This window comes from Perognathus longimembris, chromosome 22 (assembly GCF_023159225.1).
Source record: "Perognathus longimembris pacificus isolate PPM17 chromosome 22, ASM2315922v1, whole genome shotgun sequence".
NCBI lineage: Eukaryota > Metazoa > Chordata > Mammalia > Rodentia > Heteromyidae > Perognathus > Perognathus longimembris.
In genome coordinates this window covers 7,942,327-7,954,979 of record NC_063182.1, presented here as the reverse complement: position 1 = coordinate 7,954,979, position 12,653 = coordinate 7,942,327, and the positions used below count along the sequence as shown (strand labels likewise).

Sequence of the window (12,653 nt, the reverse complement as noted above, 5' to 3'; positions counted from 1 at the left end):
AGGGCTACAAAAGAATGAGGCAGTAAGAAGGACAAAAGAATGAAGCCATCTTCAAAACTCTAGTTTTCCCTGGTAAGGCCAATCTATGTTACAAGGAAGACAGGCGCAAGATGGTATGATGGGTTCATGTGCTGTCTTCTCATAGCACATCTATGATCTATGTCATGTTCTTTTTCTCTGCCATATTGTGTGTGTGTGTGTGTGTGTGTGTGTGTGTGTGTGTGTGTGTGTTGGTCCTGGGGCTTGAACTTAGGGCCTAGGTGCTGTCCCTGAGCTTTTTATGCTCAAGGCTGGTGCTCTACCAGTTGGGCCACAGCTCCACTTCTAGCTTTTGGGTGGTTAGAGGTAAGATTCTGACAGACTTTCCAGCTTGGGCTGGCATCAAATGGTGATCCTCGGATCTCAGCCTCCCAAGTCATTAGAATTACAGGTGTCCAATTCTGTGTTCTATTTCTTTCTTTTTGGCCAGTCCTGGGGCTTGGACTCAGGGCCTGAGCACTGTCCCTGGCTTCTTTTTGCTCAAGGCTAGCACTCTGCCACTTGAGCCACAGAGCCACTTCTGGCCATTTTCTGTATATGTGGTGCTGGGGAATTGAACCCAGGGCCTCATGTATATGAGGCAGGCACTCTTGCCACTAGGCCATATCCCCAGCCCTCTATTTCTTTTCTAATAAACTTTTCTACTGTCTTTATGTTTGAACCTTGCCTTTTTTTTTTAAACCATATGCAAGTATGGAGGTCAGATGAGCTGCTCTAAATATCTGATAACAGAAAGTTAGGGATTAAATATGTCTTCTGACTTGGACACATGAAGTGGTAACGCAGGAAGTGAAGAGTAAATCTGAAATGAAATTATCAATGTAAAAGGCTAAGTAGTGACTCTGAAACTGGGATCTCGATGATATATTTATCATTTGTTTACATTTTCATGAAAATGTTCGGTCTGTTCGGTCTGGAGAATCACAAAGATATATGTAGATTATATCAGGCAAGATGAAGAATCTGGGCAGAAATTGTGTTTCTCTTTTCTGGGGATTGAACCAGGCCTCCTTCGCATTAGGCAATCAACTTTACCACTAAAACATAACTCATTCCAGAAAATCACTCACTAAAACGAAAGAAAACAAGGTTGCAAGTTGGATTTGCGAACGTGCTCTCTCGGCGATGCCTCCAGGCATTCTCTGCAGAGGTTTCCCGAGAAACGGGTCATTTCCTGGGAAACAGACCTCCGACCAGAAGGTGCAGGCCGGGGCGCAGCCCTTCCCTTCCGCCTCCCGCCGTGGAGAAAGTCTAGAAATTCTCGCTCCTCGGTTCAAAGAGGGAAACTGAGCTGGCTCAGAGCAAGCGGCGTCCGCCCGGTCTTCGCAGGCGCCGCTCGCGCCAGGTAAGTCCCCGAGCCCAGAAGGCAGGGGGAGGCAGCAAGCGCTTCGGCCCTGCGAGGCGCGCGCTCAGCGGGGGTCCCACCGGGCCCGGGCCCGGGCTCGCCCTCCCCGGCGTGGGCCTCAAGCGGCGGGCCGGCCGGCGAGGGAGGACCCAACCCGAGGAGGCGGTGCCGGCCGGAGTCTCTCGGTAGCGGGCGGAAAGCCGAAGCTGGTTGGACGCTGCCAGCTTCAGAGCGCTCGGGGCAGTGGCCAGGAGCTGGCGGCATGGGCGGGGATTGCACCGAGGCCCCGCCCCTCGCCCCGCCCCTCGCCCCGCCCCGCCCCACGCGCGTTGCCAGGGGAATCAGGTGACTCGGAGCCTCGGGCGCTTGCGGTTGCCGTGACGTCAGGCGCGCGGCGCTCTTCGCTCGCTCGCGGCGGCTCCTCACTCAACTCGCGGCAGGTGCGGCGCGACGCGGCGCGTTGAGTACGGTGCGCTCCGGTCTTCTGCGTTCGGAGTCGGGCAGTGCCTAGTCGGTTTGTGGGGAAGAGAGGTGAGGGGGCCCTGCCGGGCGGGGGACCCGGGAGGCGTCGGACTGCGCGAGCCCCTGAGCTCCCCCAAGGGCGCCGGGAGAGCCGGCGAGCCTGGGGCCGGGCCGGGCTCCGGGGAGCGCGCGCCACCGACCAGGCGGGGGGAGGCGGGGGAGCGGCTGCGCCCCGCCGCGGCGGCCGGGCGCCCCTCGCGCTCCCCTCGCCGTCGGCCCTCGCCGGGGCTGGGAACCGAAGGGCTTGAGGTTTCCCCGGCTCTCGCGGCTTGGAGCCGAGCTCTTCACGCCCCGTCTCGGGGGCCGTGGGGCCGCCCCAGCTTCCGGACTCTGCCTGGGGCTGCGCTTTCGGGGGCGCTGCTCCGCGTGCTCTACGGAGCCTTCTGGAAGCGGGGGGCGCGAGGGTGGGGAGCCCCCACCAGGCTGGAAGGGGGCGAGAGGGACTTGGAAGTGTGGGGCGCGCAGCCGGGCGCTCTGTTTGGCCGGGCGTTGATGCGTATTGCTGGGCCTCCAGGGAGGGAGGGTGGGGTTGCCAGGAAGGAATCCCACGGGGGCTGAAGGGCCGGGGTGGGAGTCTGAGTAGAGACCTGTGGAGGTGAGATCTGAGAGGGGGGCTTGAAGGGCGAGGGCTGGGCTGGTGGTGGAGAATTATGTCTAATCCAGTTTAACACAAAACAACCACCGCCACAGCGACAGAAAACAACTCGAGGCTATTGAAACGTCGGCTAGGTTGGGGCTATTGGAACCCTGTGATGGGGAAACACGGAAAAGTTGATGTGACAAACGAGATAACACTCGAACTCTTCTCTACTAGGATTCCTCCAATCTTGTTTATGAAAAATGTAAAACAGGCACGGTGGGACACAGGCAGCTAGTTGCTGGTACACCCCAGCTATTGCTAACAGATTGTTTTTTAAATTTATCTTTTGAGAGAGAACACACCCGACAGAAGCTCATTTTCTTATATCTCATTTGAGTGGATTAAATGACAGAGCTGTGCTTACCTCACTATGCGTGGAGACTAATATCGAACATATCCCCCTTCAGGGGGGTCAAGTATCTTACAAACACACCTCTTGTGCCTAGGGTAAAGTAAAAACTCCCAACAACTGGTAGATTTAATGGAGAAAGGAGTTATTAGAGAATTAGTACCCCAAACATGAACTTGGGAGACCTGGTAAACTGACCAAGTCTACTTGCTTTTCTCAGTTTGTGGGCTTCCCAGTGTAAGATGGCCTGAATTTTAGTGGGCCATTTTGTCTGAGAGGCAGGCAAAAGATATTTTCCTTACATAAGGAGAAATGATTTGGCAGCTTTAGTTTTTCCCAGCCCTGAAGTATGTTGATACTATGATAAAAGATATACGCTGGTATACATTTTTATATTGAAACTTAAAACTTTTGTGTTCTGGGAGGAAGTGAAATGACTAAGCTTTCCCAGTAATGTGTATGGTATTTGTTTGACTTCAGGAAACAAAATTGGACCTTCAGGAATCCTGTACAGTAAAAAGCAGTTTGGGAAATTACTAAGAACTTAGGAAGATGACCACAGCCCGTCTGTGTGTAATTATAGAATCCAGTGCCAGGAGGGCAAATTCAGATTGGTGGGAACTCAAGGAAAGTAAACTTCCAGTGAAATCATTCTCTGTGAAAGAAACCCCAAGATAGATGATTACGAAAACAAAAACCAATCTACCAAACAAACAAGAAGAAACCAAAACAAAAAAACAAAAAACACCCTTCAAAATGTGTAAAAGGTCACAGTAGTTTTTAAGGAGCTTTGACTTTTTTAAAGAGTTGTTGGAAATAAGGTGTCCTGACCACATTAAAAAAAAAAATTGGCCAAGATGATGATGTACTCCTATAATCCCAGCACTCAAGAGGTAGAGGGATCATAGGTTTGAGGCAAGGAAGTTCAGGATAGTCTGGGTTATGAGACTTTGTCTTTAAATACAGATATATCCTACTTTCTGAATCTCTTTGATCATGCTTGAAGTGGCCAACTAATTATCCTCCTATAGAAAGAAACAGTCCACCTCCTCCCTCCCCCAGACACAATAACTATGTGCTGTCAGGGCAGTTAAGTAGGCCAAGAAGGTTCTTTTTTTTTTTTTTTTTTAATCCTTTTCATTCACCCTTGCCACCCCCACAAGTTTTCCCATTGGTAGAGAACTTCGGGTTTCATTGTCAGGAGAAACATTACTGTGTTTCCCTAAACACAAGCTACCATACCCACTAACACTGACTTTCAACAGAAATGGTTTTTCTCAAGGAGAAATTGGTCAAGATGAAAGACAGGATATAGGCTGGTACTTGAGAATTCCACCTTTGTCCTCTGGGTTGGCTACTCCTTTCCTGGCATGGAAAGATTCCTTGCCCTTGAAACCTAGTAGTGATCAGGTACCAAGGAGAGTTAAAGGCTATGTGAGATTTGAGTCCCTCAAAGCAGAATATTTTAATTTTTGGATGAATAATCATGTAGTAAGGAAGGAAGAAAGATAAGCAGGGCACTGGTGGCTCATGCCTGTAATCCTAGCTACTCAGGAGGCTGAGATCACAGTTCAAAGACAGCCTGGACAGGGAAGTCCATGAGACTTTTATCTCCAGTACCACTAGAAAAACGGGAAGTGGTACTGTGGCTCAAAGCGGTAGAGCACTAGCCTAGAGCTGAAGAGCTCAGGGACAGAGCCCAGGCCCAGAGTTCAAGCCCCTCAACCAACAAAAGGAAGGAAGGAAAAAAAGAAGGAAAGAAAGTGGTTATAGGTAGGTTGGTAGGTAGATGCTGGGTGCCACACCTGCAATCCTAGCTGAGAGGCTGAGATCTGAGGATCACGGATCGCAGCCAGACTAGGCAGAAAAGCCTGTGAGACTCTTATCACCAATAAACTACTCAGAAAAAGCTGGAAGTGGGGCTGTGGCCTGGAGGAGTAGAGTGCTAGCCTGAGCCCCAAGAGGCTTAGGGACAGCGCCCAGACCCTGAATTTAAGCCCCAGGACCAGCAAAAAAAAAAGGGGGGGTGGGGAGGAGAAGGTGGAAGTTACAAACTTTTGTAAAAATCTCCTTCAAACTCTAAAGCTTTTTAGTCTACCCTCTGGAGTCTATAGATTTGATTTCCAATCAGCCTACAATCGAGATCTGGAGGCCCATGGTTTTGTGCCTGCATGTATTTCATATACAAATAAATGCTGATTGTTGATTACCTTTTTTTTTTCTCTGTTACAGTCTTGGTTCTTTTCCATTCCAGTAAATGCAGTAAATCAGTAACACTAGATTATAGGCCTGGCAACTTTCTTTTCCAACCGTCTTTTAACAGCTAGATTATAGGAAATTGTCTCAGCCCTGAAAGGTATTCATGGTTACTAAATTAGGTGAGCAGTGAAGGAGTCAGCTTTTAAACATTTCTCTAGTCTATGTTTATTTAGATTTATGTGCTTGCTGATGTGGACTGTCCAAGTACTCTGGAACTATGACTTTCAGCTCTTAAACTTCTGATGTTGTTGACCAGATGAAACTTTGTCACCTGAGGAAAATTTAGACCGAGGAGACTTCTTGTTTTTCTTAAGCTGAGCTGAGAGTTGTGCTCCCAGGGCTTGGCCCAGGCCACTAATTGGCTTGACTATAAAGTAGGAGTCAGCAATTAAAAACAGCTGTATGGTAAAAAGGTGAATAGGACCTAAGTTGACCGTCCAGTCCTGCAACCAAAAAGTTCACACCACTGCAAGCACTAAATACAGAGGGCTCAGAAAAGAAATGATCTTGAAGCTGGGCACTAGTGGGTCACATCTATAATCCTGGCTACTCTGGAGGCTGAGATCTAAGGATCAAAGCCAGCATGGGCAGGAAAGTTCGTGAGACTCTTTATCTCCAGTTAATCACCAAAAAATCCAGAAGTGAACCTGTGGCTCAAGTGGTAAGAGTGCTGAGCAAAAAGACCTGAGAAAAAGACCTCAGAGACAGCACCCAGGCCCTGACTTCAAGCCCCAGGACTGGCACACACAAAAAACGACCTTGGAATGATGTTGAAGTGCCAGACTTTGAAGTCAGGACCCACTTTACCACGCGAACCCCACTTTACCACGTGAACCTGAGATAAGCAGGCCCTGTGAGCAGACCCAAGAGAAGCTTATTAGGGCCCAGCCGGTCAAGAACTCTAACCGCCCCCAGAATGCCTCGAGCCCTGTGCCTCGAGCCCTGAGCCAATCAGATTTGTACTCGTGTCCTGGTCTTGCTTGCTTGAACACCTGATTGCTGTAACTTTGTTTTTTTGTATTGCTTGAACACCGGATGGCTGTAACTTTGTTTTTTTGTCTTGCTTGAATACCTGATGGCTGTAACTTTGTTTTTTGCCTTTATAAGCCCTGTGTAATCGCAGCTCAAGGCTCCCTCCTAACCTCTGTTGTGTCGGTGGGTAGGACGAGGCCCGAGTTGCAGCTCGCTTGAATAAAGCCTTGCCTTGCTTTTGCATTTCGGAATGTCTGAGTCTCGGTGGCCGTCTTGGTGGTCGTCTCGAGACTTGGCACAACAATGTGTCTTCAGGAGACAGATGTGGAATAGTACTATAATGATCTCCGATTTACAGTGATTCAACTTAAGATTTCTCTACAGTGGTGTAAAAGTTAACCCATATAATCTTGAACTCCCAATTCTCCTACTTCCTCCCTAGTGCTGTTAAATTCAAGTACCACTTCACTCAGTGCATTCTGATGGTTTTTGTTTTCCTTTAATTTTTATTATTATATTCAATAAATTATGAGATATACTACACATTAGACCTTATTTAGATGTCTTGCCTAAATGCAGGCTAATATAAACTGAGCACATTTAAGGTAGGCTAGTCTAAGCTACGGTATTCAGAATATTAACTGCATTTTTTTCATAATGATACCTTATTTTGTAGGGGCTTTATTAGGATGTAACCCCATCATAAAGTTATGTACATCTGTACTGACTTAGGCTTCAAAGTTAGATGTGTTCAACTGGATTGCTTGAATCTAGCCTCTATGGGCAGTGGCAGCAAGGCTGGGTATGACTTTGTCACAAACAAGGGATGATTTATATTTTTCTGAACTCTTAACTAGATGGCCTCAGGGAGTGTTGGTAGTCATAGTAGGAGGAGGGTTTCTCTATCTGAATTTACTCATTAGGGAGTTAATGCCTTATTTAGAGGTGCCTGTCATTAATGCTAAAGAATAACCAGTCCCATGAGCCCTGACCTAGAAAACACATCACGCCTAGAAACGACATTTTCTATTCAAAGAAAGATAGGAAGTGGCTCCTGAGTTCAAACAAAAAACATCCTAGCTGGGTGCTGTGGCACAATACCCTATAATTCTAGCTATACTACTCAGGAGGTGGAGATCAAGAGGTTCAAAAGTTAGCAGCACCTCATCTCAATTAGTAAGCTATGTGTAGTACTGTGTGCCTGAGGTAATCAGCTCTATAGGCAGCCTAGTAGAAGGATCTCAGTCTGAGCTTGAGATGCTACCTGAAAAATAAGAAAAAGGGGCAAGAGTGTGGTTTGAGTAAGGAGCCTGCCTAGCAAGCTCAAGGCATGGTACTTTCCTGCTGCCACTAATCCTCCTGGACCCTCCCAATGGCCCTCTCTATCCCTCCCTCGTGTGGTTTTTCTGACAATTCCCTCTAAAGCCAGTCTAATCTCCATTCCTGTTTTCTGTATCCTCCTGGCTCTACTAACATTGTTGAATTATTCTTGGTGATCTTTAATGTCTCTTGATGACTAGATGAAATTCCATTGAGAAGCAATTGCCTTATCCCCTTGGCATTTTTAATGTTAACGTTTTTCCTTGGACCCAATTTTTAACTAAAATTTACTTAAAAGGGGGAACTGCCATTGCCTTAAATTGAAAACTGCTGTACACCTACCACAAATAGAAAGTGAATATAAGAAGTGAAAGGTTAGAGTCCAGATGGGCATAAAAGTTTGTGAGATTCCATCTCAATATCTGTGCTCAGTGCCCCAACCACATGGGAAGCATAAATAGGAGGATCGCAGCCCAGATTGGCATGGCATAAAGCAAGGTCTTGTCTTTAAAAGATAGAGAGAGGGAGGGAGGGAGGGAGGGACTGGAAGCATGACTTAATTGATAGAGTACCTGTCTTGCAAATTGAAGTCCTGAGTTTAGATCCAGTACAAAAGTTAGAGCTCTCTCTCCATGTTCCCCAAACCATGCCACATATCCCACATGTGGAAAGACAGTCTCACCCAAGGTATGACTCACCAAGAGTGAGGTTTTTTTTTAATTGGCACTAGATGATTGTAGGGATGGTTTGGGTAGACAGCTTTCAGAGCGAGCCTCTTAAGTCCTGTACCAAAACTTAGGTGTCTCTGATACCAGAAGAGCCACAGAATGAAGAATCTAGGAGTTACAAAGAAATAAGTGTGCTAGGCATGAGTGGCTCTTGCCTGAGATCTGAGGATCCAGGTTCAAAGCCAGTTTGAGCAAGAAAAGTTTGTGAGACTTTTACTCCAATTAACCAGCAAAATGCCTGAAGTGGAGCTATGGCTCAAGTGGTAGAGCCCAGCCTTAAGTGAAAAGCCATGTGAGAGCATAAGGCACTGGGTTAAAGCTCCAATACAGAGCATGTACACATACAAACATACAAAAGGGAACAAAAGGGTAAGACTCAGAGTGATGGTACACACCTGTGATCATGGTACTTTGAGAGGGTGAAGCAGAAGAATCAAGATTTTAAGGTCAGCCTGGCTATGAATAGACAAAGACCCTGTCTCAAGTAAACAAAAACAAAGTACAAATAGAAAACCACTGGTGTTTAGATTTTTTTTTTTAAGTTTTCCAGAAGGAGACTTGAGAGGTGGTAGGGCTGTGTGCTATTCTAGGCCTGTAGACAGGGTATGGCTTTGTTGATGCTGTGGTACTTTGTTCTGTGCATGTGGGCTACTGAAAGACTGGGTTTTCTTGGGGGTTGAAGGGGTGCTTTTTTTAAAAAAAATTTTAATTCCAGTACTCCAACTACTATGAATTCTTTGTCTTTCACATATAGAAGGCTCTTTGTGGATGTTATTCATGACATGTCTGAAGTCTAGCATTCCCCTCCCCCCCCACCTTAACTGTCCATGAAGCCCATGCTTTTGAAAATTAGGAGAAAGTGGGTAGAGAGCTGCTGTAGGGTTGTGCTATCTCTTAGGGTGCCACACATGGTAGGCACGAGAGGTGTGAACTGAAAGTCACAGTTACCATTAAGAGCTATCTGCAGTGTTGACTGAGTTGTATCTCCCTCGTGGTGCAGCAACCAGGAGTGCTTAAATTGCTAGGACATTAAGCTGTGGGGGCCTTTTTCTAAGCCATCAAGATTTCAGCCTTCCCACAAAGCCTAATCTAATGCTCTAGGAGGAGGCAGGCAGAACCTGTCTTTCAGGGGCTTGCTCATGGGGGGACCTGGCCTGGATAGTACCCTTATCAGGCTTTTTGGGAGGGATACCCTTGTCCCTTTCTAATTCATCCTCTCAACTTGGCAGGGGATGTTTGTTCTTCTTTAGCTCCTCATTCTCTAACCTTGCTTTTCTTTTTTTTTCTTTTTTTTTTTTTTTTGGCCAGTCCTGGGGCTTGGACTCAGGGCCTGAGCACTGTCCCTGGCTTCTTTTTGCTTAAGGCTAGTACTCTGCCACTTGAGCCACAGCACCACTTCTGGCTGTTTTCTGTATATGTGGTGCTGGGGAATTGAACCCAGGGCCTCACGTATAGGAGGCAAGCACTCTTGCCACTAGGCCATATCCCCAGCCCCTCTAACCTTGCTTTTCATTTCCCAACTCACTTTCTGTGTTAATAGCTTTCTTCCCCTTCCCCTACCCTTCTGTTCACTGCTGCCCCCTCTTTTGATCCTTTATTTTACCAGGCCATTTTTTCTCCATTCTCACTGTGAAGGCTTTTTGAAGTTCTAGTTACAGTGCTGTCTTGTATGTCCTGTGACTAGATGTAATTCAGAGGCTTCAGCCGTTTTTCTGAGAAGGAACCACTGGCTCTTAGTAGCATCCTTGTTGGGATGCTGATCACAGTCCCTTATATGAGTGGCTAGGGAAGGCTGGGCATGCCTCTGCCTCAAGTGGAAGTGGAATCCAGCAGTGTGGGAAGGATTATGGATTAGCTGGCACAGTACTTGAAGAAGTAAGAAAGGAGCAAGGTCCTCTCTTGGAGACTTCTTCCAGAATTTAAGTCATAAGGGAGTCCTGTGTGCAGGAAGTCCTCTGGTTTTTTTTTTTTTTTTTTTGGCCAGTCCTGGGGCTTGGACTCAGGGCCTGAGCACTGTCCCTGGCTTCTTCCTGCTCAAAGCTAGCACTCTGCCACTTGAGCCACAGTGCCACTTCTGGCCATTTTCTATATATGTGGTGCTGGGGAATTGAACCTAGGGCCTCATGTATACGAGACAAGCACTCTTGCCACTAGGCCATATCCCCAGCCCTCTGGTTTTTTAAGAGGACCTGGCAAATGGAAGTTGGAGAAAGGGACTTAGGTAAGGTATGCTTGGAACCCACAGGATTGTGTGCAGCTAAAGATGGTGCCTCAGAACCATGTTTTACAGTTGGTACCTTGAGCAAATTATATTCTTTGTATAGATGGATGTTTGTTGGAAGCATCTAAAAGCATAACTTTCCTTCTTAATAAGTTCAGAAATAGAATAGTTTTTCCTACAAGAAAGTAAAGTTCTTAAAAAGAATATTCTTAAAAAGAATATGTCAAATATAACGTATGAAAAATATAATACAAGGGCTGGGAATGTGGCTTAGTGGTAGAGTACTTGCCTAGCATGTACGAAGCCCTGGGTTCGATTTCTTAGTACCACATACACAGAAAAAGCCAGAAGTGGCACTGTGGTTCAAGTGGTGGAGTGCTAGCCTTGAACAAAAAAGAAGCTCAGGGCTGGGAATATGGCCTGGTGGCAAAAGTGCTTGCCTCGATGAAGCCTGGGTTCACTTCCCCAGCACCACATATATAGAAAACAGCCAGAAGTGGCGCTGTGGCTCAAGTGGCAGAGTGCTAGCCTTGAGCAAAAAGAAGCCAAGGACAGTGCTGGGGCCCTGAGTCCAAGGCCCAGGACTGGCCAAAAAAAAAAAAAAAAAGAAGCTCAGGGACAGTGCCCAGGCCAAGTTCAAGCTCCAGGACTGGCAAAAAAAAAAAAAAAAAAAAAAAAAAAAAAAAGTATAACACGAAAGTGTAGTTTAATCAATAATTATCTGTATTAGTTTAACTGTGTGCCAATTTGGTGGCACAGGCCTAGAAGCCTAGTACTCGGAGTTAAAGCAGGAGAAATACACGTTATAGATCAGCTTGTGCTATATAGTAAGATCCTTTCTCAAAACAAGCTGAATTCTAGTAGCTCACACCTATAATCCTAGCTACGCAGGAGGCTTAATCCTAGAGGATCTTGATTTGAAACAAGCCTAGGCAGGAAAGTCTGTGAGACTCCATTTCTTTTTTTTTTTTTTTTTTATTGGACATAAATTTTTTTACAAGGTGTTGTGCAAAGAGGGTGCAGTTACATAGTAGGGCAGTGTGTACATTTCTTATGATATCTTACGACCTGTTTTTCTATCCCTTGTCTAGGTCAGGTTGACATATATGCAATATACAATGTATCAAGAACATATACAGTATTCACAGACTTGGTCTCTACTGTCTCTCCATCTCCCTTAGTTAACAGTCATATATCAGGGAGATCATGCCCCTTTGTTTTCTGTGTTCTAGGCTTGTCTCACTCAACATTATTTGTTCGAGTTCTGACCATTTCCCTGCGAATAACAGTATTTCAACATTCCTAATCGCTATGTAGTATTCCATTGTGTATAAGTACCATATTTTTTGGATCCATTCGTCTGTGGAGGGGCATCTGGGTTGTTTCCATATTTTAGCTATTGTGAATTGTGCCGCGATAAACATGGAAGTACAAATGCCTTTTTGATATCTTGGATTTTGCTGTTTAGGATAGATGCCTAGGAGTGGTATGGCTGGGTCGTAGGGTAGGTCTATATTGAGCTTTTTGAGAAACCTCCATACTGTTCTCCAAAGTGGTTGTACTAATTTGCACTCCCACCAACAATGGAGAAGGGTTCCTCTTTCCCCACAGCCCCTCCAGCATTTGTTGTTTCCTGAGTTCAGAGTATAGGCCATTCTAACTGGGGTGAGGTGGTATCTGTGAGACTCCATTTCTAATGAACCATCTAAATGCTGGACTTGAAGTGTGGCTCAAGTGGTAGAGCACCAGCCAGGAGCAAGCAAGCCAAGCAAAGGCTTGACTGTACCAGCATACATATTCAACCCCACTCCCTTCCAAACATAATATTTATATAGAGCTACAGATTGTGGATCTAGCCAAAAAAGTTTCTCTCTGTGTGTGCTGATACTAGAACTTGAATTCTGTGCCTCATACTTGACTTTTTCTACCACTTGAACCACTCTTTGACTTCTGGATTTTTTTTTTTAGCAGATTCTTTTTAATACATGTTTTTGTGCCAGCCCTGGAGTTTGTACTCGGAGGCTAGGCACTGACCCTTAGCTGCTTTTGTTCAAGGCTGCCACTTCTGGATTTTTTTGGTGGTTTAGTGGAGATAAGAATCTCACAGACTTGGGCTGGGAATATGGCCTAGTGGTAGAATGTTTGCCTTGTATACATGAAGCCCTGGGTTCAATTCCTCAGCACCACATAAACAAAAAAAGCCGGAAATGGTGCTGTGGCTCAAGTGGCAGAGTGCTAGCCTTGAGCAAAAAGAAGCC

At 46.1% G+C, this 12,653-nt stretch overlaps 2 long non-coding RNA genes across 2 annotated transcripts in view; both read left to right on the top strand.

Moving 5' to 3' along the window:
* The first annotated feature begins 1,242 nt into the window (after positions 1-1,242).
* The window catches only part of LOC125340121, a 49,609-nt gene continuing 38,198 nt past the window's right edge, over positions 1,243-12,653 (top strand). Inside the window, exon 1 of the long non-coding RNA XR_007208688.1 lies at positions 1,243-1,384. This is a non-coding gene — a long non-coding RNA (uncharacterized LOC125340121). The remainder of the gene's footprint in view (positions 1,385-12,653) is intronic.
* LOC125340122 lies at positions 2,546-3,581 on the top strand. The gene is made up of 2 exons (XR_007208689.1): positions 2,546-2,882; positions 3,154-3,581. It is a non-coding gene; the product is annotated as an uncharacterized LOC125340122 (long non-coding RNA).